At 50.5% G+C, this 27,756-nt stretch overlaps 1 long non-coding RNA gene across 1 annotated transcript; it reads left to right on the plus strand.

Annotated features, from left to right (window-relative positions):
- Nucleotides 1–1,748: 1,748 nt before the first annotated feature.
- On the plus strand, nt 1,749–19,598 carry LOC128853389 (uncharacterized). The gene is made up of 3 exons (XR_008451907.1): nt 1,749–2,096; nt 2,185–2,315; nt 18,809–19,598. It is a non-coding gene; the product is annotated as an uncharacterized LOC128853389 (long non-coding RNA).
- The last annotated feature ends 8,158 nt before the right edge of the window (nt 19,599–27,756 follow it).

Raw genomic sequence — 27,756 nt, forward strand, 5'->3', positions numbered from 1 at the left:
GTGCAACACTGCCCTGGAGCTCCTGCTTGTGTCCAATGGGTGTGTGCAATGCATGCACCCAACACATGCATCCAATGCATGTACCCAATGTATGCACGCAACATGTGCACCCAATGCATGTATCTAATGTATGTCCAACAATGCGCATCCCATAGTGGTTCCAGTGTGGGGTCCAACACACACACCGCCTTGGAGCCCCCAGTGTGCCCCCAGCCAGGGTTCGTGCACACAGCTGTTTCCACGTCCTCACCTACAGGCGGTGGAGTCACCTCACAAGTGCCGTTTGCAAAATGCACCTATAACCTTTTCATGCCCTGATTTCTTCTTTGGCTGCTTCAGGAGGAAGATTTCTTATTCCTTCTTGCAGGGTCACGATGAGGGTAAATGCATCAGTGCAGCTCCCGGACGGATGGTGCTGTTAACGCAGAAATCCTCGCTGCTATTTGTATGCTGGATCTCGCTCCGAGGGCTGCTTGCAGCCAGTCACTGCCTGTGTACTTACACGCTGTGCTCCCAGTCTGCAGGACAGGATGGATATATTTTCTAAGATGCTTTCTTTTCCATAAAAAAAATTTGATTGCGGTATTGACAGAACCACTGATGTAAAAGGGCAAGGAAATATTTCCAAATGGTTTATCTGGCAGCTGTAAATTCCATCTCGTGTTGCTTATTGACCTCTAATTGTTTCCAGTAGTAGCAGGAGACAGGAAGATCAATAGGGCCAGGGAGATAGTTAATATCCTCCTGGTGCACTTAACTGTGGTTAGAAAATACTGGAATTCATCTTCCTGTGATTTTTAGTAGGTTTGTAATTGAAACGTTGGGCACTCGTAGCTTGGACTGCTCTGTGCTCTGGGTTCTGTGTAAAGCATTCATCTCCCTGCTCGCCCTTTCTCCTCACCCAGACCTGGAGGCTCGGAGCAGCCTCCTGGCTCTCCCGCTGCCCTTCCCTGGATAGAGGAGCTTCAGGTATTCCCGAGACCTTAATCCAGAGGAGAGATGCAAATCAAAGAGCTTGACCACTTCATTTGCTCTGTGACGGTGGGTGTTGTGTTGTGTTTGCTGAGCAATGAGGAAATGCTGTGCCACCAGCTGCAAAACAAACATGCATTCCGCATCTATTTCCAATAACTCACTCGTGTTGGCTGCCAAGAGCTTTCCAAGGTCTCCAGAGCCTCATTGCTTTCCTCCGTTCCTCCTCATACTAACCCAGCCACACCACCTTTCCCCATACCCTGTAAACTCAGCAGTTTGTACGGCACTGGGAGCATCCTATGCAAAGCCAGGCTGGATGGGGCTTTGAGACCAGTGGGAGATGTCCCTGCCCATGGCAGAGGGGTGGAACTGGATGGGCTTTGAGGTCCCTTCCAACCAAACCATTCAATGATTCTATGCAAAGAGGATTTTTTTCTGTTTTCAGCTTGCAACTTTTAATGCCAAGATTAATGGAAGGATTTCATGGCACTCTATGAGCTGAAAGGCGGTGCATAACCATCATCTGCACGTCGTCTGTCCGTGGAGGGCTTGCTGTCCTATTGTTCTCCCCATGGCTCCTTGGATTTCTTCCCCTGCGTGGTCCTTGCTCAGGGTCAGCAGCTCAGTTTTGCATCCCAGCCTCCTCGCGTGCCGAAGGGCACATTTACAATGCAAACATAAGATTGGTTCAGGAAAATAAGGTTCACCTCACCCACCTCTGTGTTTGCAGGGTGCTCCCGGCTGGGACCCCCCGACCTGCACCCAGGCTGCGGAGAATGGGCACCTTGAGCACCCCAGGCACTGCACACAGCCTCTCATTAGCACTTCTAATTAGAGCCAGGTGAAGCTGAGGAATTTAATCACTCCTGTTACTCCACAACAGACAGGTTTGGATCTGGGTAGTAGCTTGGCAGGACCCAAACAGAACTGCTCTGTCGCATTTGCAAGCAGAGAATGTGACCAGTTTGGGTTTCTTTTAAAAAACAAGGAGGCAGCACAAGCTTTTGGGGACAAGCTCCAGGGCTTGAGGGTAGCTGGCATGAAGCAACGTATGCAAAGGGCACTTGGCTGACATGCTTGCACCAAGTTCACCCAAGTTCTGTGCTCTGTAGCAGCCAAAGGTGAGTCTGGTTTCATAATCCCTTTCCAAATCCTGCAATTACCCAGTCTCTGGTGGGAGCTGGGTGTCCTCCTTTTGTGTTCCCTCAGCATTTCTGAACTGTATAGCGTGGAAGAAGGCTGAGAGGTGGCAACACTGGCACAGCAAAGCAGCACTAGAAGTCATCTCATCATGGTTCAGCCCTCCTGGTCCCACCGGCCACCTGCTCCTCCTGGAAAAGGTAAGGAATAAACTTGTGTCAGGCTGAGATGATGAAAATGCTGCTTTTTCTCTTACGTGGTGGTGGATTTGGTCCGCGCAGAGTGGGGCCAGTGTTGAGCTAAGGGATATGCTTCAAACACGACCGCTATCTCTAGCAGAGCACCTTACCTCTGGCTTTCTCCAAGGATTTTTGAAAGTGGGTGAGGATTTCAGGAGCCAAAGCTCTGCAGGAAAGAAAGGGCTGAAAACACTTGAGCATGAAGGAAAGCAAGGGGAGCTGAAGTACAGTCGAGTGCTGCCAGTTGCACTGAGATATGAGAGAGGATCCAGGCATAAGGAGTGTGGGGTGCATGAAAGAAGGTGTCAGCAAAGGGCCCTGGAGCAACAGAGAGTGGGAAACAACCAGGTTTTTGGGTTGGAAATGGATTCTGTGGTGGAAGGAGGCAGAGAGGGACCAGCTGGCTGACCTGGGACACCTTCACCCCTGGGAAGGAAAAGGATGCTTTGGGTGACCCCACAACCCACCTTAGGGTAGGAGTGGATGGCCGGTCCTCTTCTGTGCCACCTGCAGGACCACCAGCAGTCCGGTCCCCTTGCCCACCAAGGGGCCATACTGGGATGCTGCTCTCCAGGGCAGCAGCAATGCCCTCGCTTCAGGTCCAAACCCACAGCCATGGCAGTGCAGGTGATGGTGGTGGGGTTATTGCCCGCCCAGTGCAACACAAACAGCTCCCCAGCTCTGCCTGTCACCATGAATCACGGCGGAGCGGTAATCTTTCATTAGAGCATTCAGCACTAATTGCTGGCAAAACGCCACGCGCCTATTTTCTCATTTTAACAAAACATTTATGCATGAAAGATTTAATGCCAGGTATCAAGCATATCATTGTAAATTTACCACTAATTAAGCCTAATTAAAATAATTAAATGGCTGTGGAGTCACAATGTGAATTAAAATCACATTTCCTCTTGTGTGCGTGCCACTCTTCTTGCTGCCCTTACTTCGAATTGGAGATACAAATATTTTCCTATTCAGATTCATGCAAAGTGCCTGCGTGGCAGAGGGGATTTAATCATTAAGATAACGTTGGGATTCGATGGCGAGGTTTTCAATTTCGGGACCTCTTGAGGTTTTTCTTCATCTGGATGAAGTATGGACAATTTGACAAATCTGTTCCTCCAAGCAGTCGCTCGCTTTTGCATATTCATTACTCATCGGGTTTTTAATCAAAGTCGATGATGGACCCTTTGCACCACAAATAACTCGGGCATGAATAATTGATGGTGTTTAGCTGCGGGTTGGGGGGCTGCGGGGGGCTGCAGCGCCTGGCCCGCTGCACGCACCACATGGTACTGCAGATGTTCGGGTTTCACATGTGCACAGCTCATCAAACCCAGAAGCAAGCGGGACCCTTGGGCGGGCACCGTCCCTCAGCACGCCATCTGCTTCCCACCCTGCGCGAGGTGAAAACAAACCTCGGTGAATTGTGGGAGCCGGGCTCGTTTCCCTGCTGCTGGTGCGCGAGGAGCTCTTGCCTCTGGTTTCTCCTCTTTTTTCTTTCGCCGGAGAGGCTCTAGCTGGATTTTCTGCCCTGTTTTCACAGCCATGGGAGGCCAGGGATCTACAGGGAATACTCTGGTGCGGTCAGGAAGCTTCTGGGGATGACTCCAGCTGTACCATCCTCTGCTGAGACGGGTGTTTCTTGGAGAAATTAGCCTACTGCCAGGACTGCTTTCGCCCAGCCTTTGCAGCTGCCTCGCACACACCTTGACAGCTGCTCAGGACCCCTGAAACTTCTGGGAAGCCACCAAGCTGGGATTGGTAGGGACCAGTGAGCACTCCAGCTTCTCTGGCAGCCCCTCCATCACCTCCTGCACCTGTGGTGGGATCAGAGTCTCTGGGGAGACACAGCTGTGAGCTCAAGGTGACTTTCTAGACCTGGCACAGCATGGGAGGTGGCAAAGCAGTTCCTTCTGCTCCTAAAATCTCTGAATCTAACCAGGACAGAGGCGTGGCAAGCCTTGTGTCAGTGTGTGTCGGACAGACAGTAGAGGTCCTGAATTACTGAGTCCTGCTGCTGCAGAAGTGGTAGCTTTCCTTCACTTCAAGCCTGCTGAGCTTGGAGACACTCCTTCCTAAACTCCATCCTCACCCGTGATGAGGTGGTGGCAGCTCTGACAAACCTCTGCTGGTGGGGACACAGGTGCAGCCGCCCTGCTGTCACTCTCCGAAAGGTGTTTGTCAGTTGGTGCAAACACAACATGCAGGGGCACAGTCTGTCCCTATTGGGTCTCAGCAATGACGTGGCTCTTTCCTTTGTCCTACCAAGTACAGGTGGCAGGAGAAGTGCAGTCCCCAGAGGGTGTAACAGACCCACCACCAGCAGCCACTGAGCAGCACTGCATGTTCAATGCACTTAGATGCAGATCAGTAGCATCACTTGACGGTGCCAGTGGCGTGTGGCACCACAGGTTGGATCTCTCAGGCCAGGGTTTGTCCTGGAGGTCCAGCAGCTGGAATCAGCCCATATGTAGAGTGGTCACAGCTGTAGAATCATAGAATCATGGAATGGTTTGGGTTGGAAGGGACCTCAAAGCCCATCCAGTTCCACTCCCTGACATGGGCAGGGACACCTCCACTGGATCAGGTTGTTCCAAGCCCCATCCAGCCTGGTCTTGAACACCTCCAGAGTGTTCCTGTCCTTTCTGCACTCAGACAACCTAACCCATAGCCTGAGAAACCCAGAGGCTGTAAAACACCACAGGGAGAGAGCTGTCCCCTTTGTCCCTTCTCTTCCCCTAAGGAATGGAGCAGGACCCTGCGTTTCGCAGCGATACTCATCATCATTTTGCAAGAAGAGAGGTTTGATACTTGTTGTCCCGTGGTGCTTATTGAAATGGGCAGCCTGGCACCATGATCTGACAAGGAGGTTGACAGGGTAAAAGGAAAGGGAGAAGGAGGAGGCTGGCCGGGGCGGCGATGCATTATTTACTGCTGCTGTCGCATGTGTGGTCTCAGCCAGGTCTCCGACGTGGCATAATGGATTGCAAAGCCCCTTTGTATGCTCGCTGTGGCCGCTGCTATATTTTAGGCTTGAGTCATTCAAGTAAACCCTGGGCGATGTTCTGCACAGCCTGATTAACCTTTTCTTTCCCAGGAACTGACTCATTTTCCCCTCACAGCGTGGTGTCCCCTGCCCTGCACCCTCAGCCCGCCCAGGCTGCTGGATTTTCCTGACTGGCCAGGGAAGAGACCAGGCTGGAGGGAGTCTGGATACAGGCACTGGGGTTCCTGCAGTGGAGGAGCAGCCACTTCGCCTATTGCTGCACTCTCTAATTCCAAATAAACCCCTATAAGCTCCTTGGCAATGCTGTCTGCTGCAGGCAGTGGCACCACGGTGGCTGTGGTGGTGGCAGCGGTGGTGGAGGTGGCAATGGTAGTGACAGCGGTGCTGGTTGGTGGAAGGGGGACCAAGTTGGGGGCAGACAGGCACCAGGAGCAGATCCAGACAGACACAACATCCCGCTCCAACAGGGCTGAGATCTCCCAGGCTGCAGCGTGGGAGGTTGGTCTTAAATTGGACGGAAGAGCTGCGTGTTTATCCTTCCTCCCGCCTTGGGCTGCAGAGAAAGAGCAGTGGAGGTTATGGAAGGTGGAAGGGGCCACGAACAAGCCGGGGTTCGGGGGTGGCTGCGAGCCTATGCTGCATGTGCAGCCCGAAGGCTGAGGCCCTCCTTGAGCGTGGGGGCTTGCCTGCTGGTGGTAACACAGCTGCAAACGCTGCCTGGTTATCTCCTTCGTCTCAGACGTTAGTGAGAAGAGGTTGTATTTGTCTTTTTATAACCAAGGGAAGGAGCAGTTGGGTTTTCGTTAAAAAGAAAGCAAGCAAGGAGGTGTTGGTTTTCTGAAGAGCTGCCTGTAATTGTGTCTGTGAAGGGAGATGCTCTGCCAGCCTCCAGGGAAAAAGCCCCTCTAGGGCTATAAATTATTCAGCTGCTCTGACACAGGCTGCAAGCACTTCAGTGGAGTTCCTTTGCTGAAGATTAATGTATTGATCCTTGGTTGGTTTGAATCCTGCACACGGAGCTTCCTAATCAGGCTCAGCCACGGCCTTCCCGCGGAAACGTCTTGGCACCCTCCTCCTCCCCACGATGGATTTCACAGCAACTTTGGGCCACCATCCTGAGAATCACCTGGTGCCGCCTCCTGCCCTCTGCTCCTAAGGGGCACATTGCTGAAGTCCTTTATCACCTCTCCTCTTAACCATGGCACAAATAATTAACTCTTCTGGCTAATCACTCTGGAGTTTTTTATGCGGAATGAAAGTGCTTCTCTTCCCTACTAAAAGCAAAATATTAAAGTATTATCCCCTCAGTCTGATGGGATAAGTGTGGCACAGTGCTGTGTGCCTTCCCTGCACCACAGCATCCTCCCAGCACCAGAGCCCTCTCTGACAGTCAAATATTGCACAGTAGAGCCCTGAGAGAAGGGAGAGCTTCTGCAGCCATGGGCAGCTTCTTTTCTTACTATGGTCCAACCTACAGAGCAACAGCATCCCTTGGCAGGGTGAACAAGGATCCTGCTGCACCAGCAGCACCGCAGAGCGCTTGCATAGAAGTTGCTTCTGAGCACCCAAAGGACCTCGCTAGCCATGATCCATGGGTGCTACTTGAAAGTAGTTTCAGTTTGGGATTGAAAATTTGAAAGGGGTGGAAGATGGAGATAATATTTTTCTTGTTTCCTGAAGTACAGTGGCTTCTGAGCTGCAGTTTGCTGTGAGGGTCCCTTTTCGCAGTGGTTCACTGGGCATTGTGTCCTTCCCCAAGTGGTAAAACCGATGGGAGCCTTTGTACAAGGGAATGGCTTTAAATTGGAAGGGGGAAGATTCAGAGTAGTCATGAGGAAGAAATTCTTTATGCTGAGGGTGGGGAGGCCCTGGCCCAGGTTTCCCAGAGCAGTGGTGGCTGTCCCATCCCTGGAGGTGTTCCAGGCCAGGTTGGATGGGGCTTGGAGTGACCTGATCCAGTGGGAGGTGTCCTTGCCCATGGCAAGGGTTTTGGAATTGGATGGACTTTGAGGTCCCTTCCAATCCAAACCATTCTATGATTTTACAGACAAAGACGTGTTATTGTAAAGGTATTCCAAGCCACCTCTTCTGGCACAGTGATTCTCCCCCGTGTTGAACGCACTGAAAAGATTCAAATGCTTCACATGGATTAAACATTTGGGTTTACTTGGATTAATTTTTTTTTTCCATGAATATAAACCATTTTGCATTTCAAAATCCTTCAGCAAACAGAGCAGTTTGTCTTTGTGTTTGCTAATTTAAAAACAAATATTTGCCTGCCAAGCAAATATAGTCTCTTAGGATGTGCTATTAATAGGATAATTAGGCAGCCGGTAATGAAAAGGATTGCTGGTAATTATGGCAAGATTTGTTTTGGCATTTGAAGGCAGAAAGGGAGGCTGAAGTGCTAAAATCTACCTTAGAGTTAATTAGTGCTATTAGAATACACCTGAAAAAATAGGCCAACTAATGAACACTTCAGTTTGTTTTTAAAGAGGCCGTATGAGGATTTTTTTTCCATGAGATATTTAGAAAGAAAACAAAATGCTCCTTCTTTCAGGTTTCCACAAAGTGCTCCAGGTGGGATGAAGTGTCACTTCCCTGGCTGGGAATCCCTGGAGGAGCATGGCTCAAACTCCAGTGATTCAGGGAGTCCCTTCTCAGCCCAGCAAGGCTTTGGGGTGCAGGAAGGGGATGTTTGGGCTGCATCCAAAGCAGTGGGACCAGCAGGGCAAGGATTCTGCTCATCTGCTCCGCTCTGCTGAGACCTTACCTGGCGTCCTGCATCCAGTTCTGGAGTCCTCAGCACGGGAAGTGTGGATGGATCTGTTGGAGCGGATCCAGAGGAGGCCACAAGGATGATACGAGGGCTGGAGCACCTCCCATATGAAGAGAGGCTGGGACAGCTGGGTTTGTTCAGCTTGGAGAAGAGAAGGCTCCAGAGAGACCTTAGAGCAGCTTCCAGTACTGAAAGGGGCTTCAGGAAAGCTGGGGAGGGGTTCTTGATCAGAGAGTGCAGAGACAGGATAAGGAGGGAATGGTTTTAAGCTAAAACAGTGGAGATTGAGACGAGATCTTAGAAAGAAATGCTCTCCTGTAAGGGTGGGGAGGCCCTGGCCAAGGCTGCCAAGGGAGACAAGTGGTGGCTGCCCCATCCCTGGAGGTGTTCAAAGCCAGGTTGGATGGGGCTTGGAGCAACCTGATCCAGTGGGAGGTGTCCCTGCCCGTGGGAGGGGTTGGAACTGGATGGGCTTTGAGGTCCCTTCCAACCCAAACCATTCTATGACATGTTTTGGCAGTGGGGGGGTTTTCCAGCTTCACGTTGGGTAGTTTGGCTGAGGACAATGTGAAAGGGCAGTTTGTTTTCCAGAGGCAGAGCAGAACCCTCTCTGTTATGTAAATCCTCCCCTTGCTCACAGCTGAACTTCGTGTGCATTTGTTGGTATACAGCAAAATGCGGCGGCTGGCCCTGCAATGATTAATTAGAAAATTACATTTATATAACCCTCTAATCTGTATTTGTGTGTTGCCAAGGGCAGAGGCAGAGGTAGGGGAATTACATCCAGATTAGCTCTGAGCCAAAGGAAGCCCAGATCTGAGATTATTTTGAGGGCAGAAACTGTAAAAAAATGTACGAATTTGGGCAAAAAGAGCCAAAATTAGGGTTTTTTTTCCTTAATTCTCCCCTCCCACGATTAAAAAAAGAGAGAAAATGAATGGAGCGCAGTGGTGCCTTTCAGGGGTTACTGGGTAACGGCCCCAGAGCCAGCTCTGTAAAGCAAGAGGTGAGATTATAGAAAAAGCTTATTTCCAGCTGAACATGGCCTTCAGTTTCCCAAACAAAATTGCTTTTATTCTTCTCAACATGTGTTCAAAAAGATTAAAGAGCTGTAAGCTTGCACAGCTTAATAAGAGTATGCATTAGAAGAGTGGCCTGGAACGGCAGCGCAGAACAAGTCCACCCCGGTTCTGGGAGGATTTGAAATCCTGTTTATTGAATTATAAAGAACCTTAAAGGATAAAGGATATTGAAGTAGGGATTTTAATACTTTGTGGTATTTGGGGGAGTTATTCGATCACAACAAATCATTTAAAAAGTATTTGGTTGGGGTTTTTTTTATGGTATGGAAGTGGAGTGGGAGGGAGTGGGTCTGATGGTGGAGAGTTAATTGAAAAATAGGCTGTGGCTCTGATTGCCGGATCGATCGGGAATCTGATCGCTATAAAGAATGCATTTTCTCTGTAATTATATGGACAAATTAAAGATGAAGCCTAAAGGCTTTGTAGATGCTCTATTAACTGACAAAGCCGAGCGGCAGAGCCCTGCGTGAGTTTCCTGCTAGGAGGGAATTTTGGGTTAAGCCAATTCTGGAAGGCAGACGTAGCCAAATGCATATTTTTAGTGTGTCAATCAGGCTGATATTTAAGTTCCTAATAAGATCTGGGTACAGGCAGATCGCCTGGAAGGAAAGAAGTGACTCAAAGCCCTACGATTTCACCTCTGTGGAGGCTGATCCAGAGCTGCCGGCACAGGAGCTTTGCCTCGCCTCTTCCCATCCTCTCCATCCTCCTCGGTGATGCGTGCTGGCAGGAGCAGGATTAACCACAGAGTCCAGGGGCTGCTGGATGGGTGGATTTGCAGTTTCTAAGCAGCCCCCGTTGTCTGTGATAACTTATGCTGTTCTGCTCCGTAAGAGGATTGGGCAGATTAAATGAAATCATGAGACATGCTATGCAAATTACATCCCAAATCTGATTTTCTGTTGGGGATTAGGGTTAAAATATTGGGAGCTGTAAACTTTTTCCTGGTCTCATCTAGAGGGTGCACTTCCCAAATGAGTCGGTGAGTGTCAGCTTGCGAATCCCAGCTGGTTCCTTGGGGTTTTCAAGGCTGATGTTTAACAATAATCAAAATACAACACCCCTCTGCTGCTTCGTACAGAGCCTGGCAGCTCTTGTGCTGTCTCCTATGCTCTGCTGATGTGATAATCCTCCTGCGGTGTCCCAGGAACAGACCTCAGCCGGTGCTGGGATGTCTTTGCACACCTGCTTCTACACAGCGTCGGGAGATCGGTGGATCTTGGCTCTCTGTCTCTCTTGTGTTTCGATCACTTGGTTCCCATGCTGGCTGCAGACCAGGGCTCCTGCCAACCTCCTCCCCACAGCCAGGCTGCTGTAGGCACTGGTGGGGGGGTGAATCTTTAACATTACCCCACTGCTGTGTCCAAGCATCTGCTGGAGTTGCACATAGAATCATAGAATCATTAAGGTCGGAAAAGACCTCTAAGCTCATCACGGAGATCAGCTTCATCTCTGCAGCAGTCGTTTGCGCTGTAAATCAAAGCCCTTCCCGTTAAAGCTCGAAACCACTCAAAGCGGTTTGGGCCGCAGGTTTGGGGCTGGTGTGGTTTTCCATGAGGTTTGTCAGGATGTCATTAGAGCTGTTGGGGGCCAGATCCCTCTGGAGCTCCCCCGTCATGTTGCAGCACATCCAAACGCTTTATTTGGTTTAATTTTAGAGGTTTGCTGGGCTGGTGCCTGGCCCCTCGCAGAGCCTGCGTGCTTGACTCATCACTGTGGGGTTCCTGAGAGTGAAGCCATGGAGAGAACCTACTGCTGGTGTCACGGGATGACCAGCGCAGGAGGAAGGACCCTTCCCCTTAGGGTCCGGGGGAGGTTTGCTGGCTCTGTTGGTGTTTGATGTCACAAGACCTAGGGCAGAAGCTGCTTCATGTAGCACAGGACATGTCGGATTGTGCTTTTTGGCTCCTGTGCGCTGTGTGTTTCCTTTTAAACATTTCCAGCCTGGTTCAATTTGTTTTCTATTACCATCAGCTTCGGTGCCTGTGCAGTTTTGTTGATCAAAGCAGAACGCGTTGGCTGACATCGAAGCACTTCCAAAAACCGGGGGATAGAGGGGGGACTTGGCCTCTCCATGAACTCATTGGAAAAACTATGTACCTTGGGGCTGCCTGCCTGCTAATGGGGTGTTTTGGAAGGCGCTGGCCCTTGGTGGGACCCTGTGCCTTCATTTCATCACAAGCAATTAAAATTGAAGCCAAAGCGGGTGCACGCTTGGAGCTTTTCCCCTTGGCGTGATGCAGCTGCATGCCCTTCAAGAGCCTTCCGTGGAGAGAGGAGGACTCCCATGGAGGAAGCATGGTGGTATCTCCACGGGAAAGGGCTGTGATCCCAAGGGGACCTCGGTGCCCACAGGCAGGCTCTCCACCCCACTGCTGCCGAGTTTCTCAGCTGCACTGTCTGGCTGGAATTAGGCAACATTAGCAGCCACAGATGAAGGTTTCCAAAGGCAGATGTAGGAGCTGGCATAGCCTTGCTGGTTTTATTTGGTTTTTTTGATCCATTCCTGGAATGTAAATTAAAGCAGAGGAAAAACATATGGGGCCAAATCCTGCTGCTAGATACGTGGGCACCCGTCCTGCTGGCTTCCACATCAAGAGTGGCTGCACCCGATGCTCTGCTGACTCCGGCAGTGGCTGCTCACAGCAAGGAGAGATGCTTAAAGGGCTTGGAACCCAGGAAGAGGATCCCAAAGAGCCTGAACACAGAATCGGGGTTCCCCCTTCCCTTGAAACCAAGATTCCCCTGTGTCCTGACAGGACAAGGGGAGGAGGGAACCCAACCCAAGGGGATATGGGAGGGAGATGATGTGGGAGTGAGGGGATGTGGTACCCAGAGGTGTGGCAAGGAGAGTACGTAGTTCCTAGGGATGCAGGATGTAGCGGATGTGATACCCAGGGATGCCATCTGTTCCCCACCGACCTCGGGTTTCCTGCAGGCAAGAATGCCATAGGTCTGTCACCATGAGGAGAGCTGGAATGTATAAGACCTCTTGTCTGCTGAGGGCTCTGTCTTCCTGAACCACCTTAGTTTCCAGGTCCTCCTCTGCCCTGAAGAAGGTTTGTTAGATTTGTGCATGGAGAAACCAGCCTTTGCAATGGGCTTCCCAGGCTGTTACACTGCACACATGGAGAAACACGGCATGCCTGTGGCACTGGAATTCATTTATTCAGCGTCTCTTCCAGTTAGCCTGACTTAAGCATCCCTAATACTTGATATAGGAGAAGGTAGCTGTCAGGGAGAACAACCCTGTGAGCAGTACACCTTCAGCAGCCTCCAGAGTGTATTTAAGAAGCTGACACTAAATAAATAATACTGCATGAAGACGCAGAAGTGCCTTTTGTGGGTAGTAAAGTGTGGTGTTTAGCAGTCGCCTGGCGTTTCTCCGGGTTTCCATAATGCCTGTGATCTAATCATCCCAAATGCTCTTCTTGAGCAGAAAAGCCTCAGGATATTAATGTTTAGAATCAGAAGAGCGCTTTTTTTTCCCCCAAAATTGTGTGTGGGTGCAAGCTGGAGACCTGTGTTGTTGTGTTTCATCTCCGCTGTCCTGGACCAGAGCATCTGCACCCGAGGTGAGGGGGGAGAAGCATTGCAGCACAGGCTGCACAGGATGGGGATGGCTCAGCATCCATTCATCCCATCAGCTCCAGCACCAGCAGCTGGGAAGGGGAAGTGACAGAAGGAGCTGTTTCATCACTGGGTGATACATGTGGTAGCAGCACCGTTGAGCTGTGCAGGGCTTCTGGAGAAGGGCAAGGGTCTGCTGAAAGCACTGGCCAGGGCCATGGCATTTTTGGGGTGCCAGAACTGCGGCATCTCCCAGTGGCGATAAATCAGTGCCCTGGTGCCACTCCGTTGATTTCAGTGGGCAAGCACGGTTCCTTTCCACAAAACCCTCCCTCTATCTTTTACCCCTACCCCAAAATCAGGGCTGTGATGTCAGGTTTGTGTGCAGGTCAGGTTGGTTTGGAGCTGGCCAGTGCTTTCAGACTTGAATGGCTTGAGGTGACGTGCTTGGACTCATCATGTTCCTTCCTATGGCCAATAACTGCTCGTCCAACCTGGGCTTTATCCAGAGCCCAGGTTACCAAATGTCCTTTATTCTGGGTGCTGGGGTGGTGCTGAGCTTGTGGAGCTGCAGAGCTCAGGGTCCTTGCTGGCCAGGGCCCCACACTGCCGAGCTCCTGCTCCCTTTGGCTCCCATTGATGCAAGTTCTCCATGAAGCCTTGAACTGTAGTGGCCACTGCCTAACCAGCTCCAGCTCGGCTTTGGGAGTTTGTTGCTCTCTATTTTTTGTTGTTGCTCTCTATTTTTTAACAGAAAGGCTTTTTGGCCACATTATTTAAATACAGGATTAAAATGTAACTGCCTGCATTCAAAGGCTGTTGTAAACCACGGTCTCCCATGCTCCTCTGATCTGCCCTAGCACTCAAGCAAAGTCTCTCTCCAAACCCACTTTAAATCATTCCAGAAAATGCCTTATTGCTTCCTTTGTGTCTTGCAAATTTACAGGGGGGAGGAACTTTTTATTTTCACGGCTTAATCATCGCAAGGGGAGCATAAAGGGTAAGTCATAATAATGTGGGTTTGAATTAAACTTCTAAACTTCAAGCCCCTAAGCCTAATAAGATTAGAGCACGCATACCTCCGGACCACATGAAAAGGTCGCGTTGGCCGCCTGTGCCCTTCGGCTGCGTCCCGCACCAGCCTCCCCTCGTACCGGATTAAATGACGCCTTCATGAAAACTTCCAAGGGATGCTTATATTAATTCCAGAGGAAGAACTCGCAGCACAGAGGGTGCACGGAGCTGATGGTTTGGGGCGAGTTTCAGCACCATGAGGGGCTGTGTTTGTGGTCCAGTCTTGGGTTTTTCCAGGGTTGCTTTGCCGCCACAAAAAGAGTGGCTGGAGGTAGAGAAAACACTGTTGTGCCCAAATATAGACTCATAGAATCATAGAAGGCTTTGGGTTGGAAGGGACCTTTGGAGGTCATCCAGTCCATTTCCCTTGCAGAAACAGAGACATCTTTCACCAGATCAGGTTGCTCAAAGCCCCATCCAACCTGGCCTTGAACACCTTCACGGATGGGGCGTCCACTGCCTCTCTGGGCAACCTGGGCCAGGGCCTCATCACTCTCGGCTTAAAAAATCTCCTCCTTATGTCCAGTCCAAATCTACCCCTTCTGAGCCCAGATTGGCTCTGTCTCACTAGGTATTAAGATTTGCCTCTTCTAGCAGAGTAAGCTGTTAGGCAGACCACACAAAGAAGGAATTATTTGTGTTGTTGAGTCACTTGGTGATGCCCACCATGGGGACTCCCTGTCCAGGGGGCCTCATGCCTGTCTGAGGCAGGAATGTACCTTTTGGAGAGCCCTGGAGAAGAGACAATCATAGAATCATAGAATGCCAGGCTGGAAAGGACCTCAAGGATCATCTGGTCCGACCTTTTTAGGTGAGCTATAGTTTACATGAGGATGCCTAGCACTCCATCAAGCTGAGCCTTAAATGTGTCCAGTGTAGAGGAATCCACCCCTTCCCTGGAGAGTCCATTCCAATGCTTCAGTATTCTTATGGGGAAAAAAAATTCTTCTGGAATCCAATCAGAATCTCCCCAGGAGCAGATTATCCCCATTGCCCTTTGTCTTTTCCATATGACTCGTCATAAAAAGGGAGTCTCCCTCCTCTTTGCAGACACCCTTTTTGCACCGGTCCATAGTAAAACATGGCATTTTGTTTCCCTCTTGGAGGCAGGAGACAAAATCCCATTAACATCTCACTACCAGGAGAGGTGAGGGTCCCACCGCTCTATTTAATCCCCAGGATCTTCCCCTCTGAGACATTAAAAATGTATTTCTTTTAACCCATATTCAGAGGCAGTAAAGGAGTTTATGCACCGTGGTTTTTCTTGCTGTCAAACAGACTAAGGAGATTACTATGCTGCAAAGCTGATATAAAAGATTTCTTTTAAAGTCACTGATAGAGCTCAATAAATAATGAGCTCTGTGTCTGCGACTGTTTCACAGAGATATCAGGCTAAATGGCTGTTACTTAACGTTAAAAAAGCCCCAAACCCCAAACTGTGGTGTATTGCATAAAAACAATACCGGTGGGAGAGGATGGGAAGTTCTGTCTGGAGGAAAAAGAAACATTTCAAATTGCTTTCTGTTCACACCTGAATGCGTAATGGGTTTGAGCAGCAAGTTTACATACATTTGCAGGAAGAAGTGTGTGTTTGAAATAGAGAAAGATTAGAATTTGTGTCTCCTTTCCTCGGGACAACAAGAAGGCTGCAGAAATGGGTTTGTGCATAGCCTGTGCCCTGCTGATGGGTCCGATAGAAGGAGGTAGAGCTGAGCTCTTCTTCATAGAATGATAGAATTTCTTGCTTGGAAAAGACCTTTGGAAAAGATCATGAAGTCCAACTATACCTGTCCACTAATAAACAAGATCCCTGAGCACCTCATCTATCTGGCTTTTAAAGCCCTCCAGGCATGGGGACTCCATCACCTCCCTGGGTGGCCTCTGACAGGGCCTCAGAGCCCTTTCCAGGAAGAAATTTTTCCTAATGTCTCATCTGAACCTGCTCTGGTGCACCTTGAGGCCATTTCCTCTCATCCTATCCCTTGTTACTTGGGAGAAGAGAGCAGCACCCACCTCACCACAACCTCCTTTCAGGCTGTTGTAGACAGTGACAAAGTGTCCCCTGAGACTCCTATTCTCCAAGTGAAACAGCCCCAGGTCCCTCAGCCACTCCCCATAAAACTTGTTCTCTCTCCCCTGCTGCGTTCACCAGCTCTGTTGCCCGTCTCTTGTTCCAGAGTCAATGCAAACACAGCAGATACAATGGGGTGTTTTAAGGGTCCCCAGTGAAAATGGGATTCCCGCTTCAAGAAAATAAGGAATGGCTTCCCATGCACGCAGGAGCTGCTCTGGGCATCGCTTCTTCCCACGCACAATGATGACATGCCAGGAGTACCTTGCCGTACCCCTGTGGGATCCTGAGCTGCAGGACCCAGCTTGGTGGGACCGGTGTCCTACAAACCTGGCAGCACCCCACACCGTGATGCTGGCCAGTGGGTCCAGGGCTGTTTGGGGGTCCGGAGCTGAACAGGCTTTGGGGACACGAAGAAGACTGTTGGGAATCAGGATCAAAGCCTCCCTCCTCTTTGCCTGGCAGAGCCTTTGTGTGGGGAACTCGACTGTCAAATGGCAGGGCCACGGGGGTCGGGGAGGCAGCGTGGCCGTGGAAGGTCTCCATATGCCAGGGAGCTGGAGGAGCTGGGAATGTGGGGCTGCCCCAGCCCCTCGGTCAGCTTGCAGGTCATGCTCGGCAGCTGTGGGCTGTAACTCCTTATCGCCGCTGTCGATAGGATTTGCTCTTTGTCGCTGGGAAGTCGATTAGTCCACCAGCATCCAGCCTGAAGAGGGACAGAACTGGAAGTGTAATTAAATGTTTAGAAGAAATGAAACAACACAGAAGGAGAAGCATCTGCAGGGGTAAAGCCTGGCGATTGCCTTGCCCCAGCATTTCATTAAATGTCACTTGATGCTCAGCCAGCTTTAGCTGCAGCGGCAGCGCGGGCACGTCTGCCTGCGTGACCCTGGCCTGGCACGGCCTTTGTTTTGGGGCTGTTTCTCTGGGGTTTGGGCTATGCCTGTGGCACAGCACCAGCCACTACTGCAGGGAGGTCTTCTGCCCTTTGGGTGCTGCAGCCCTTGGAGGGAAACATTACTCTTAGGGGCTGGATCTGCAACCCCTGTGCAGCTGGAGTTGTGTCCAATAGCAAAAAAAGGGCTTTTTCTTAAAAAAACAACATTTGCATCTTTGTGTTGGCCACAATGACACTGATGTTTGGAGCCAACACAAGATTTCGAAACCACTCCTATAAAACTTATTTTTCTCTCTCCTTATGGCAGTTACTCAGTTGCTGGTTGAGGTTATGCCCTCCTCTTTCTTAAGGGCAAACAAATAAGTGTGTTTTAAAGAGCACCTTGTGCCTGACTCAGGGTGTCTCCTTGTGGGGTGCTGGGAGACCCACACCTGGGGTCCCATGGCTTGGGCACCTTGGAGACAAGGGGAAGAGGAGGAGGGATGGCAAAGGGACAGGACGTGAAGCAGAGTTGGGGAGCATCACTGGGCAGAGGAGGACCCACATCTCTCATGGGGAGGGTGGGAGGGGCACACAGAGGGATCAGGGCCACCCACTTTGGGGTTGGCAAACCCGCACTGGTTGCCCAGATAATCAGTAGTCTCCCCTTCTAATATACAGGAAACGTGGCGCTTTTCTTCTCTTTGTTTTTGCTTTTCCTTTTAAAGGCTTCATGCATTGTGTATCCATTTTAACCCAGCCTGCCCCGGGGGATTTATAGCTTCTATCCAGTTTTAGTGTTGATACAGATCTTTATCTGCCCTGGGCTTATAACTGACATTTAAATTACACTGCAAACAATGAATCAATATTTATGGATTACTGGTCCAATACATTCGCCAAACGAGTTGTTATGGGATTCTGTCTCCCGGCAAACAGGACAATGAGGTCAAGGTCAAGGCTTTGTCTAATGAGAAATAGGCACAGACAGGAGCTGCCAGCCCAATATTGACTGCCTAATAGGAATGCATTTATGTCAGGCATTTAGCCGAAGGTATTGAGCTCTTTGTTAAATTTGCTCATTCTTGTCATTTTCCCGCTGATAATTGCTCATAAATTTAAAGCCCTGAGTGTTTCCCCCTGCCCATAGCAACCTGGAGGCGCGGGGAGCGGGACTGGGTGCCAGCGCGGGAGCATCGCCCACACACGCTCACGTGCACGCAGACTCGCAGGCTCACACGCACGTGAACGCTCCTCTCTCTCGCACCGAGGCCGGGCCTGTGTGCCTCTCATTTCTTTTCCAGCTTTGCTTTTCCATGAGAGCAGGGAGGTGCTCCTGGGGGTGGTTTATCAGCATCAGCAGCTGTCGGGAAACTCAACCTGGACTCTGGGAAAATAGAGGAGCTGGGCTCATTCCTGCACTCTACAAATCCTGTCTGGGTTCCAGCCTCGGTTGGGTGCTTGCATGCTTTTCTTCAGCTGAAATCAGGAGTCAAGCTGGCCAAAAGGAAGAAGGGTTTTGCTCTTTTGCCTTTTTTTTCTCCCTTTTGGCCCTGTTCCTGTGTAATTCTGGTACACATTGTGCTCAGGTATCTGCTGGCTTAGAGAAGAAAGAGCACCGTAGCTGCTTGCTGGCTGTTTGCACTTCGGTGCCACTTAGGCTTTTACAAATACTGATTTATTATGCTTCATGTGGCCCTTGGAAAACAGGGAAGGCTGTGTTTTATTGACTGGAAGGGTAAAATTTGTTAAAACCCAGCTTCTGATTCCCCCAAGCAGCAAGGTGCTGCCAGCTGGGTGCGAAACCAAGGTCAATTGCCTGCTTGATTTTCCCACGCAGCTTCTCCAGGCACGTGCATGACTGTGTGAGTGTCCAAGGGTACGCAGCAGGGAAAGGCACAACAGCCCTCCTAGCTGGGAGATTCCTCATGCCACAGTGCTTGTCCCTTGTCCCTCCAGCCACTGCAGTACTCGTCCCTCCTGTCTTTCAGGTGCTTATCTCTGCAGCCACCATGATGCTCATCCCTTCTGCAACCGTGATGCTCATCCCTCCTCCCACCATGGTGATGCTCATCCCTGCAGCTACTGTGATGTCCATCCCTCCAACCACCACACTGGATGCAGCCAGGGCCAGGACCAAACTGTGGGGACAAAGAGTGCCTCCCTGGGGAATTAAAGCACCAAGAGGCTCTCCCTGCTCTCTTTTCACCCCCAGCCCCTGGACGAGGTGCACCCCTGAGTGGAAGGGGACAAAGTGGAAAAGGGGGGTGGAGGGGGGGGGTTAGGCTTTTTTCTTGGAAGCTGTGTTTATCCCCCTTGTTAAACGCCAGATGAAAAGTTTCAAGCCTAAATTAGTTTTGTCCTCTTCCCTTCATTTATTTACATTATAATAATCCCGCGCCTGCGAATTGTGTCAATTATTCTTTCCTCTGGGCGAGCCAAGAATTCTTTGTTCCTTGCTAGTTTACAAAAGTGAAATATAGGTGAGGTTTAGGACCTTTTAATCCTCCTATGTAATTACTGTTCCCTGCAGACACCGCAGCGGTTTACAATCACGGCGCGGAGCTGCTGGGCTCAGATTAGACACACAAAGTCCCTTCACTTCATCAAAGGTTTCCTTATCTGCCCAAGACAGCGAAACAACAAACGATCCACAAATCTCGCCGGACCCGGTGTTTATTTGACCACGGCTGAAATAAATAAATGTGCTGCAGCCCGAGAGGCTGAGGCCGAGCGGTTTCCCTGAGAACGGGGGGCTCGGCAGGCGCCTGGGTGGGAATTTTCAAGAGCATGAAGGGTTAGGGACTACAGTGGGGCTTTTGAAGTGCTTTTTTCCACGTTTTATGAGCCCAAATGAGGATGAAACTAAAATGACACGAAGAAATAATCCCCCATTGAGCCCTGAAAGGATTATTCTAATTACTTTGATTATTAAAGATCAGACAGATCTCTTTTTCTTTTTTTTTTTTTCCCTTTTTTTTTTTTTCTCTTTTCCCCCTTTCCCAGCCTACGAGCAGAAGTAAACCAACCCCCGAAACACAAATCCTCTCTGGGAATTGAGGAACGTCTTAAGTAAACAGCGGGAACAAACGGGCTGTGTGACGGATCCCCGGGTGGGGTTGAGGGGGGTCCCTTTGTGCCAACCTCAATAGGGGCTAAACGCCCCCCGAGCCCCCCGCTCGGCTCGGAGCGAGGGGCCGCCCCGCGCCCTTTTCAGATGCAAATCCGAGTGGGGTTCAGCCTTTATCTTGCCTGGAAGATGGTGGTGTCAAGCTGGGCTTGGATGAATAACACGGAGAATTTATGCTTTATTGAGATCTAGGGTGTTGTGGGTTTTTTTTTCCCCCCTTCCCCCGGAGCCTGTGCTGGGGAGGGATGGGCAGATGGTCCCTCCCGAGCCCCTATTTATCACCCCGAGAAGGTTCGCTGGGTGCGATTCGTTTAAGGGCTCTGTTTGTTTCTGCTGATGAGGACTGTTAATTTGCACAGCGGTCTCATTAGGCCTAAACCACCAATTAATTTCTTTTGTTCTCATTAAACAGCTGATTCCTAAACATTTCTGCAGCCACCACGGATGGCTCAAAGCCGCAGCTCTGCATCCTTCCCGGCCGCAGCGGGTACCAGCAGCTCTCGATGCTCTCGGGCCTCATCCCATCCTGCAAAACCAGGCGTTAAATGCATCCATCCTACCAATGGCCACATAGTCCAGCTGGAAAATGAGCAGGCATGAGGCCTGGGGGATCATAGAATCATAGAATTGTTCGGGTTGGAAGGGACCTTAGAGATCATCTAGTTCCAACCCCCCTGCCAAGGGCAGGGACATCCCACTAGATCAGGCTGCCCAAGGCCCCATCCATCATGAGATGCGCTCATGGAGAGAGAAGAAGCACAGAGCTTTGGACCTGGGGGTGCTGGGCAACAGTGGCTGAACATGAGCCAGCAGTGGCCCAGGTGGCCAAAAATGCCATCAGCATCCTGGCTTGGATCAGCCATGGGGTGCCCAGCAGGAGCAAGGAAGGGATTGTCCCTCTGGACTCGGCACTGGTGAGGCTGCACCTTGAATTCTGGGTTCATTTTTGGGCCCCTGACTACAACAAAGACATTGAGGTGCTGGAGCACGTCTAGAGGAGGGGAACAGAGCTGGGGAAGGGTCTGGAGAACAAGGGTTCTGGGAGCAACTGAGGGACCTGGGGCTCTTTAGCCTGGTGAAGAGTAGGCTGATGGGAGACCTCGTTTCTCTCTACAACTGCCTCAAAGGAGGTTGTAGTGAGGTGGGTCTTGATGTCTTCAACCAAGTAATTGATAGGATGAGAGGAAATGGCCTCAGGTTGCACCAGGGGAGATTTGGACTGGATTTTCTTTACTGAAAGAAAGGGGAAGCACTGGCAGAGGCTGCCTAGGTCAGTGGTGGAATCTTCATCCCTGGAGGGGTTTAAAAGTGTATAGATACAGTGCTTCAGGACATGGTTTTAGTGGGCACGGTGGGGTTGTGTTGATGGTTAGACTGGATGAGCTTAGAGGTCTTTTCCAGCCTTAATGATTCTATGATTCTTTTCCCATCATTTCAACGTGTTGAAAATGAGGGGGTTTGGGTTTTTTTTTTTGCTCTGTGCTCCAGTTTGGTTTTAGCTGATTATGGGTACATTCAGGCCAAGAGGAGCTTGTGGCTTGTGTTTTCCAGCTTGGCCACATAATTTGCAGTCCCATTGAAGAGTCCTTGACTGTCTCTTAGCGATTTAATGCCAGAAAGTGTCAGCTTTTGTCTCACAGTGACGCTAGGGCAAGTACTTGGCCTCGCTTGACATTCCTGCAGTTCAGGCTTGCTTCAGAGAATTAAATAGCCAAGGTGGAGTTACAAAACAGCTTGTCTTTCTCCAAAAAAAAATGACAAAATAAACCACACATGGTCGAGATAACCTCTCTGAGAGGGACTTACATCAAAACTTACTGCAATGAAGCTCCTTTCCGGAGTGCCACCTCACTCAGAGTGTTGCTGGGATTTATTTCCTGGCTGCAAGTTCAGGCAAAACTGCTCCTTTAAAGCTGCTGCCGGAGGGTGGGAGCGTGGGGGGCTGCATGTCCTTCTTGGCAGCAGCAACAGTGCAGTTGGTGCTGGAGCGCATGGCACAGCCCAGTGCTCAGCCATGCACCGCCTGGATCCTTCCGCTCCTTTTGCCTGGTAGCGTTGACTATGTGCTCACCTCCATCGGTGTTTCCTTCTGCTGTGCACACTTTATTCTCTCCCAGACGTCTAAAGAGCTGCTGCAGGGAGATAAAATAGAAGAGGGGCAAACACAACCCTTCTCTGTCAACTTCTGAGCCAGACACGTCACCCCTTGCTTCGCCTTGGGTGCAAACACTTGTTTTTTCTACCAGTCTCGCAGTCATGTCTGCTTTTTTAGATGCTTTTTTGTTAGTAGTGGTGGACGAGCTAGCTGGCAACTCAGGTCATACCAGGGGCAGCTGGAGCGCTGCCCTTTGGAGAACTCTGTGATCAGAGGCTGTGAGGCCCCTGTTTAAAGCATCTTCAACAGCTGCCCAGAGCCAGGTATCCTTTACACCAACCAGGAGCTGAGGCAGTCCTGTCCTATCGCCATGGCTGCAGAAATAGAATTGTAGAATAGAGTAGAATCATATAATGATTTGAGTTGGAAGGGACCTCAAAGCCCATCCAGTTCCACCCCCCTGCCATGGGCAGGGACACCTCCCACTGGATCAGGTTGCTCAAAACCCCATCCAACCTGGCCTTGAACACCTCCAGGGATGGAGAAGCCACAACTTCTCTGGGCAACCTGGGCCAGGGCCTCCTCATTCTCATTGTGAAGAATTTCTTCCTAATATCTAATCTAAATCTTCCTCCTTCCGATTTAAAGTCATTCCGCCTCGTCCTATTGATACAGTCCCTTCTAAAAAGTCCCTCCCCAGCTTTTCTCTAGCCCCTTTCTTGTACTGGAAGCCGCTCTAAATTCTCCTCAGATCCTTCTCTTCTCTGGGCTGAACAACCCCAACCCTCTCGGCCTGTCCTCAGATGGGAGGTGCTCCAGCTCTCAGATCATCTCTGTGGTCTCCTCTGGACCCTTTCCAACAGTTCCATATCCTTCTCTACATCAGGGATTCCGGAACTGCTGCCACAGGAGCGTGGTGCCCTACAACTGTTCCAGGTCAAGGAGAGCAGGGATGGAGCAGGACACAGTGCATCCCACTGTCATATCCACTGGGTTTGCAGGGGGCAGAAAGAGCCACGTCATGTCCTGCTCAGTGACTCATGGGCTCTGCTGCTTCTCTGTCTGATCCTGAAGGGAAGAGGAGGCAGAAGCTGTCCCTACTCCCTGCAAAGCCTGCCTGGCCAGGGGGAATCCAGCCCACCTGTCTGGCTGGAGGGGTCATCAGTGGTAGCATCAGTGGAGGCATCAGTGGAGGGCTGTGGGTGACTGCAGCACCCTGGGGACATCAATGTACCACTCAGCACCCAGAGGACCCTCTTTGGCCTAAACTTCATCAGGTAGATGGAAAGAGGCATTTATTCAGGTGGGGAAGAAGCCCAAAGAAGAAGACGAGCAGAATCCCAGAGATTTGGATGCAAACAGTTGGTGGGCTGTTGTGAGCTGGACCACAGCTGGGACACCTACTAGGTCTGTGCCGAGGTGCCATGCTCCCTGGGTGCTGAGGCAGCCTCTGCAGGGACTGCCATCCAAACGAGTGCCCAGCCCAAACCAATTAACCTTTTTAATATCCCCATATCCTCCTGTGGCCATCCATTACAGCCAATTAAGTAGAGCTGTGGCTCTGTATAATTACCACCAGCCTATAAACCAAGCAAGCAGGCAGGCTCCCCAGAAGGGGAATGGGGACAGGGGGTGGCTGACAGGGACACAGGGGGGGTTACAGCCCTGGCTTCTCACTGCAGAAGATTGCGTGAGGGTTCAAAAGCAGTCAATGCTCTCAAATAACAATTGCTTATTGTGTTTGCTGGGTTTGCCCGGATTTATGGTGTCGTCGTGGCCCAACGGCATAAGCAAACAGCTGCTGGGGAGGCAGCGGCCACCCTGCAGCACAGGGAGAGGCTTGCAGTACCCTGGGAGGGAGCAGAAACCTTGGTCTTATCCCACCAGCAACCCAGATGAGGCCAGGGGACCCTGGCAGGGTCATGGCACCTCCACACTGGGGACAATGCTCAGCACCCATCAGAGTGAGCACCCACTGGCTCCCAAGCAGGTCTTTCCTCCGGCTGTTATTGATATTAATAAATCAGCTGTGGGAAGAGCCTTTTCCTGAGCGGGTATCCCCATTTCCCCCCACTGCTGCCTGCAGAGTCTGGGGCTGGGATTATTTACACCCACTTCCGGCCATTTTCATTTGTCTCTATTACCTGGAAGAAAGGCACAATGATCCTTGAAAAGGGCCCCTTGTTGGGCTGCACCACCGCTCCTTCCCACATTTCCTGTGCCTAATGAAGACAGATGAACATTATCTTAACCTGTTCCAGCAGTCCCAGGTTCCAACCGACACTGGGAGGATGGGCAGTAACTCGTTGCTCACTGAGCTGCTTGTACTGGTGCATCAGTGTGAATGTTGGGGTTGTTCTGGGACAGGAGCTGGACCCAAAGATCCTTGTGGGTTTCTTCCAACTGAGGTCATCCTACGACTCTATTCTTTGATCAGAAGTAAGATGGATGTTCCTGCAAGGGTTCCTGGAGGAGTCCTAGCTTGCTGCTTTTTGTGCCATGAACTGGGCTTTGCTTTACTTTCATGAGCTGATTTCTCCCCATTGCTGGCTTTTCTGTGAGGCCAGAACTTTAGCTCAGTTTGGGTCCTGCTGCAAATGATGCTTTGGGGCATAGAAGAGCAATTTGGTCCTTGCCAGGTGGACAGCAAAGACTGCTCCACATAACATCAAGAGAGGTGGGAAAGGTACTGAACTCAAAACCACAAATTGTTTCAAACAATTGTATTAAAGGAAAAATTAATGCCAGTAGGGATAAAGCTGAGAAGACCTTTCAGAGCAGGACATCTTGACAATGTATTCCTCGTCTATAGAAAGACACAGAAAAGGCAGAAGTGTTCAATAGCTGTTGGTCAGGTGGTTGGGAGGAAGCCAAGGGTTGGGATTGGTGGTTGGTGATGAAAGACTTCCCGGCTCCACAGTAAGTAGAACGAACGTTAAGCGGTTGCTAAACCAGGGGCATGTGGAAATCGGCAGGTCTGGTTCAGCTGCAGCCAAGGAGCTTTAAAAACTGTTGACCAAGGGGAACGGTTGGACCATTAATGTTGATTTTCAATAAGTCTTTGAACGCCGGGGTGGTTCCAGAGGGTTGGGAGGAAAGCTAATGTTGTGCCAGTATTTTAAAAGGGCAAACAAGATGACCTAGGTAATTACAGTCCTGTCAGGCTGACATCGATCCTGGGGAAAATAATGGAACAGCTGATACGGGACTCAATTAATAGAGAGTCAGAGGAGGACAGTGCAATTAATGCCAATCAGCATGGATTTATGGGAAACAGCCCTTGTCAAGCTCTTGTTCTGTCTCCTTCATGAGATTACACGTTTGGGGAACAGTCAGAAATGCCAAAGCGATAGGTTCCGTACTGTCCCAGGTGCTCACGCGTTGGGAACCCGGATAATGTGAAGGCTCAAAGCACACAGAGGGCGGCCAGGGGTTCCAGAGGAGCTGGTGCTGGCAACCACTGGATGCCCACCTGGAAGAACAGACATTGTCCTCCTGGGGTGCATGGAAGAAGAAGAAGAGATGAAAGCTCACCAAGTTGGGCATGAGCTGATTGTGTGTATTTTAACTCGGCCAAAAGCAAAGCCCTTCACATAAGAATGTGAACTGGCAGGTGGAGGAGGGACCAACGTGGGTCAAACCACCCTAGAGCAGCTTCAAAAGCACTTCTAGGGGCACCTGAAACTTCTTGTCTGACCTAGGAGGAAACCTGGTTCTTTCAGGTTATTTAAATCTTTTTAAAAGTTCAACCAATTTTAAGTTCTAAACAATGAAACCCCGCGGTTTGTAAATGCAAAGGATGAATTCCAGTTTGCAAATGTCAGAAATGAAACATTTTAGCATCTTCAAAAAGAAAATCTCTATTCAGGCTTTTATTTTCAGGCAAAAGCTCTCAGCACTTATTGTCCCGAATCCCCAGGGTCACTGATGGCCTTCCCACCCTATACTCCTCTCCATGGCCAGGCTGCTCCTGGCACACAAGATGCAGGCGGGGGGACTGGAAATGGAGCTTTGGGGGGGTCTTTGGGGCTGGGGCAGACAGGGGCCACCTTGCTCCTGGCTCTGCTGAAGGGCTGTGGCTTGCAGAAAGGTTTGAGCCATCCTGTCCAGCCCCAGCACGCGTGTCCCTGCGTGTCTCCTTCCCCAAATCAGTCTGTTTGGGGAGGCATGGCAGCAGATGGCATAGAGCTGCAGAAGGACACAAGGAGCAGCATCCGAGCTGCTCCCACCCCATCCATGCACTAGGATGGGCCCTTGGAGACTTGTGGATGAAGACCTTTCAGATGGGCTCCTACCCATCCTGGATTGCCCTTCTCCTGTTCCCCTGGGATGTTGTTGTGCCCAAGCTCCCGACGTGCACTTCTGGGGAACCTTTTATTTAAAGTATTAGGCAGGTTATAAAAACGTCACTGATGATTTGCTCGTGTTTTCGAAACTGTCGTTAAAAATTTATAGTCAGGAAAAAATGCAAAAAGAGGAGGGGAGGGGAAGAAAAACCCAAGCCTCCTGCATGTTTTAAGCTGAGCCTCTCCATAAATTAAAGAGCTTTGCTTGTGAGGGTGGTCTGCAGAGCTGCGTGCCAAAATTGTGTGTGTTCAAAGGGTGAGGAGCATGAGGTTAAGTGTTAGGAAAGGGGAGGGGAAAAGCAACTTATTTAAGAACGCAGCACATAAAGCAGGCCGAGGTCCTTGCATCTGCCAGGGTGTCTGCACGGTTTCTGGGCCAGGGAGCTGCTGGGGGGTGGGATGCCGGCTAATCCTTGCTGCCCTCCCATTAGCATGCAAAGCTATGCTCTTGCTTTGAGGAATTTTCGAGCTGCTTTGGGGGATTAGGAGACCTCAGCCAACGCAGAGCTGTGGAGCAGCATCCTGGCTGTTCCCACCCTATCCATGCAACAGGACAGGCCCTTGGGGACTCACAAGCAATGGAGATGAAGACCTTTCTAGAGAAAACTGTCCCTATTTCTGCTCCAAGGAGCATCCCAGGTGCAAGGGTGTGTGGTTTCCATTTATAAATGGAGGGCAGACCTCTGCTCTCTCTCCAAGGACTGGCTGTCATGGGGTGGCACAAGCTGGGCAAGCTCAGTTCTTGTGCAGCTTTGGACAAACTCTTGCATGGCCATCAAGGGTGGTTTGGTGGCTCAGGAGAGCTCCTGAGCTGTATATTAGCTGGGACACTTGCTTTCCTATTGAAAAGGCTCCTATTCCTCATTATCAGAACAGAGATGAAGCTCATTAAAGCCGGGCAGGGGATTTAAGCATGGTGTCTCAGTGTTGGCTGGTTTCAAAGGAGCATCTGTGCTTTCAGGAGGAGCAGTGTACTCCAGCACAGCCAAACCGAAGCTCACTGGGAAGCCCATGGCCAGCAGTGCAGCCTCAGCTACGTTGGAGATGTCTCCCCTTCCTTCTTGTGATGTTACTAGGAAAAAAACTAAAAAGGAGTCCCAAACCATCCAAAAGCCCCGAGTTTGCTCCAAGGGAGTAGTGGGGGCTCACCCACTGTACTGAGGTTGTTTTGGGGATCCAGCTAGGCTGGGCGGGAGCTCCTCGGCTGGGACAGCAATGTGGGGGAGCCTGAGAGGGAATACACTGCACAAACTGCCCCAGATGTTGCTGCCACAGATGTTTGGAGCTCTCAAATACTGCACAGAGCAAAGCAGCTGTGGGTGGGATCGAGTCAGCCCCAACGAGGGCTTTGATGCCTACAAACCCACA

Source organism: Cuculus canorus, chromosome 12, assembly GCF_017976375.1.
Source record: "Cuculus canorus isolate bCucCan1 chromosome 12, bCucCan1.pri, whole genome shotgun sequence".
Classification (NCBI taxonomy): Eukaryota; Metazoa; Chordata; class Aves; order Cuculiformes; family Cuculidae; genus Cuculus; species Cuculus canorus.